Source organism: Poecilia reticulata, linkage group LG10, assembly GCF_000633615.1.
Source record: "Poecilia reticulata strain Guanapo linkage group LG10, Guppy_female_1.0+MT, whole genome shotgun sequence".
NCBI classification, from domain to species: domain Eukaryota; kingdom Metazoa; phylum Chordata; class Actinopteri; order Cyprinodontiformes; family Poeciliidae; genus Poecilia; species Poecilia reticulata.
Window position 1 is genome coordinate 11,821,385 of NC_024340.1, and position 4,858 is coordinate 11,826,242.

General features: G+C 40.8%; 1 long non-coding RNA gene across 1 annotated transcript; it reads right to left on the reverse strand.

Moving 5' to 3' along the window:
- Positions 1–264: 264 nt before the first annotated feature.
- On the reverse strand, positions 265–1,175 carry LOC103471150 (uncharacterized). The gene is made up of 4 exons (XR_534592.2): positions 1,131–1,175; positions 937–1,030; positions 770–853; positions 265–690 (listed from the first exon to the last, which is right to left on the reverse strand). It is a non-coding gene; the product is annotated as an uncharacterized LOC103471150 (long non-coding RNA).
- Between the last annotated feature and the right edge of the window lie 3,683 nt (positions 1,176–4,858).

Below are 4,858 nucleotides of genomic sequence, written 5' to 3' on the forward strand. Positions count from 1 at the left end.
AAAAAAGTAGAATTAAAGCAAAGTTTGCAGGACACAATAACAACACACACAACCAGATTCATTTTATTACAGTCTGACTCTATTGTTGGGTCTTGATGTCACCTRTGTCATTAATTTTAAGGTAATTTTATTTATTATTACTATTAAACTAAAATCTCCAGCATGGGGAAGTGGGATGAGCTCGACTTTTCTCGACACAGGTCAACACCTGGAGTATTTAGTCACATTATCTGTCAGTATGATGACAGTATAAAACATATTAGTGTATGCTTACTTACCACTGTGTGATTGCTGCCATGGAAATGTTGTGTCACCAGACAGGATCTCTTCCAAAGACAGAACTTCTGTGTCTGTATCAGTCTTCAAGTGACCAACATCTTCTAAAGCTAATGCTAAGATGTTTTCTCCTTTCTGATCTTGCGATGAGCTTTGGCACAAGTGTCCATGTGTGTCTGCACAAACAACATCAACTGTGTCAAAGATATTTATGCAGTATGTACCAGCAAGGTTATTCAATGCCTGGTCAGTGTTCCTTACCTTACATTCATGGGCTTTGCCATGGAAAATTGAGAGAAATGGCTTCATTTTAAGCAGGTGTTGGAGCTCAGGACAGCTTTTTGTTAGTTTTCAAGATATGGCCAGTACTTGCATGTTACATCCATGGAAAAAAATGATTGTCTGTTGGCCAGCCTTTGTAGAAAGAACAAGGGTTATGCAAATATCTCATACCCTATCTAAGAGCACTAAGCAGCACTCCATGTATACACACCGCTAGCTCCAAGCCTCCTCATCCAGTTTGCTGCTGGACCTGTGAGAGAGCTCCCTGGCTGCTGACCATTGCCCACCACAAAATCTAGAATGCATACAATTCAATCAGGCATACTGTTATTACAGGCTAAAAGGTTACTGTTATATGTTTACAATCTGCAGTCTTACATTTTTGGTTGATTTGTGTATACAGTCCACAAATTTTCCTACGTTTTCATCCTTGGCTATGAAAAGGTCCTGAAATATAGCCTGTTCCTCCAATCTGCAAAACAAGCAATACTTCATGAGGTGTTATAGTCCAAAAGTAGTGAACATCACTAACATATACAAAGAATTGTTATATTGTACACATTTTACAATACCTTGCTGCATTAAATGGTAATACTTGCAGTTTCCATCCACTGAAACTGAAAGCACATCTTGGGTACAAACTTGATACTTGAAGGGATCCTTCTTTAACATTTTATCCAACTCATATTATGGCTTCCCACTCAAAAATATTTTCAGGAAGCTGTCAGCCAAGATCTTACCTGTCTGATTTAAAATGAGAGATAAAAAAGAAAACATAAAATAGGACATAGGTGTCCAAATACCAAGCATCAAGATTAGGTTAGGTGTCTTTCAAGTTTTAGGTGTTTCTCTGGCACAAAACATCTCACTCAATAAATTTTGATGTTACCAGGACTTCATATGATCTGAATGCTGAATGAATGAGGTGGTACCTCAGCCATTTGATTCAAGTGTGTTTAACCAGTTACACCAAAATGTTGACGAACATAACCACTCAAGAATGGAGGCCGACGGCCCTTCTGGGATATGTACGTCAAAGTACTCACATAGCCAACGTTGACAGTTATTTAAATTTTTATAAAATAGTTTTTTATATTTTGGTGTTGAGTCATTGAAATAATTATTATTCATACCATTGAGCATGACCACAGTGACTGCCTGTCCTGGTTTGATCCTCAAACACTCTGATGGACAATCGCAAAATCTAACTGGGATTTCCACAGGTACAAATCGTGCTAAAGAGGTTGACATGTTGGATGCATGAATGTAAAGAAAACAAAACTTACGCTTTCTCTTCTTATAGTCTACCCTGACTTAAGGAGACAGCATGGTCAGCAGGTGACATGCATGCAGATGTGGCTGATCTATGGGTGAGACAGAAGATGGAATGGGAGGAGAGGCAACTGGAGAGGTGCTTCTGGGTCTTTTCTTCTTCTGAAAAGACTGAGAGGATGGGACAACAGCAGGAGAAACAATAAGATCAAGCACTATCACAGTATCTTCCTGGTTCTCTGGTATCATTATTGGATACTCCTCAGTAAGCATCCCAGGCTGCTCCTGACCTATGTTCTCTGTCTATTCAAAGATCAGGTTATCAGCTCTTTACTTCTCTTCATCTGGCTTGCAACAGCAATAAATAACAGACGGGAGGAAAGAAATTTGCCTGTACTGATGCAAGTTCATTTTTAATTGAAGTAAATGACCTAGCTGCAATCAGTGTATTCAGACAGGGTTCATAAACAAAACTTTAAAGATCATCACAGCCTAGGGGCACATTGAATGTTTTTAGCAACCCTCCAATTTTACAAAGTGGCAACAACAAGCATGACTATAAATAATATTATGTGACTCTATCATGGCTAATTAAACGTATTAAGCACAGGTACAGTGTACAGGTACGATTAGCCTCCAAGAGGCTAATTTAGCTAGCTTCCACCGTATATTCTCCGGCAAAAAAATTGTTACAAACGTGTCTTCAACCATTCGCATCACAGTCCTACTCCCATTAAGTCCTAAAACTACCATCAATAACTTTATAACGCAACACTTGAGTTATTTTTGGTTTTAGAGTACAAAAACATTTGACAGGTGCAGATATTTACTCACCGGAGTGTAAGTGTCGCATAGAATGACGTCAGCTTATTCTTGGGTTTTTGTGGGATTCATCCTTATTTTTATTATTTCAATCAAAAATATTAAACGTTTACAGAACAGTTTGCATGTGTTACGGCCACTTATAGTACAATAAAAACAACCAGTATAAAAAAGGACAATATTTATTATTACAAAATAAGAGGATGTGTATTTGCAAAAACAATAGATAAAATAAATGAAAAACAATAGAAAAAGAAAATCAAATTCTAAAGGAACAACAGGGTGCAGCGACAACTGCAAAAAACCAAAAATGACCAAACACCTATTAAATCTTTGAAATAAAAAACATGCAATTCAATCCAGTTAAAAAATATACAACGCCTACCTGCAGCGTCGATCAACCGCACGCCCAGGTAGAGCAATCCTCCGATCAAAACATGAAAGTGGCCCTAATATAGAAACATCACAAACACTGACTTAGTATAATCAAATTGAAAGAGTTTTGTCTTTACAACAAAAAACAACACACACACAAACCTGATCACAAATGCGTGGGCCAACACACCTGGACTAGCACAGAGGAGATTGACAATTGGCCACCAGCCTGACAGCCTCCCTTTTATGGGAGCTCACTATGTGGTGGAGCGACCCCTGGTGGTTTCACATGTTACATTCCCCCCCATCATTATGCATCGGCGACCCGACGATGTATATAAAAACTATTGCCCAATAACAATCATTTCTTCTGCACAGGACAGGGCAGCCTGTAAGGGTTGGAATGATGTCCGGCAGTTTTCCGAGCCGACCTCCTCAGCTCAGGAATGATAGCGATGTCAATCTCCTATGTGGGTTTTTCGCCAGAAAGAGGCTGAAAATCAGAATTTACATCTACATCATCATTCTCAACCTTTGATTGCATCTCAGATTCAGGCAAATCCACCATTTCATCTCCCACCTCAATATCTGTCTGCACATCTTCCAAACCATTTTTCTGACACCCTTCCGCCCCCCTATTTTTAGGGACACTTCAAAGCTCGACCGTGTGGACCTGACGGAGGGGTCCCTCCTGACCCACGGGCGCTATAGAGTACACTACCCCTTGCTCAGAAGGTGGACGAACCACTTGATAGGGAGTTGAATCATAAAAGTCCTGAATTTTGCTGCGACCCCTCACTGAATGATTTCTCGCATACACCAAGTCTCCTTCCAGAAAATCTGGCGCCACATCCTCATCCTGATGTCTCTGAGCCCTTCTACTCTCTACTTTTTGGTGCACCATTTCATAGGCAGCATGGAGTGATTTTTGGTGCTCTTCAACCCACTCTTCCAAGGGCAGGTCAGGTCCTTCATCACTTTCACTCAGACCCACAAAAAAATCCACAGGAAACTGGTTTTCTACCAAACATCAAAAAGTAAGGCGTCATACCAGTGGATTGATGGACAGTTGTATTGTATGCAAAGGTGACTTGGCAAATATGCCGGGGCCACCTGCGTTTCTGTTCAGGTGAAAGAGTTCTYAGCAAATCATGTAAAGTGCGATTAAAACGCTCACACTGCCCGTTTCCCTCAGGATGATAAGGAGTCGTCCGGCTTTTCTCAATTTTATACACTTTGCAGAGCTGATGAACCAACTTGCTCTCAAAATGTCTCCCCTGATCAGAATGAATCCAGACAGGGGGCCCAAAAGGTTGAGCCCAGTGCTTCACCAGTGCCTCTGCAACAGTACTGGCACGCTGATCTTTTGTGGGGACAGTCTGTGGAAACTTTGAGAAAACATCTGTCATTACAAGGACATTTTCTCTGCCGTCTGTAGCAGGTTCTAAAACTGTAAAATCTATTGCCAGAATCTCATTAGGTCTAGATGCTTTAATTGTTCCCATATAGATTTTAACTTTCGGCAACAGAGCCTTTGACAACACACATCTTTCACAGTTTTTACACCACTGCTCTACATCCAAGTGCATATTATGCCAATAAAACCGTGACCGAATTAGCTGTAAAGTCCGCTCCACTCCCTGGTGGCCATGATCATCATGAAGCGAACGGAGGATGCCTTCCTGCAAACACTGAGGTAACACAATCTGTTCAACCTCAGTCTGCCCATCAGAGGCCTGAACACAGCGATAAAGGATCGATTCTCGCTCTCTTAGCCGATTCCACTGCCGAACCAATTCCTGGGTGACCTTATCAAGTTCATTCCTCTCTT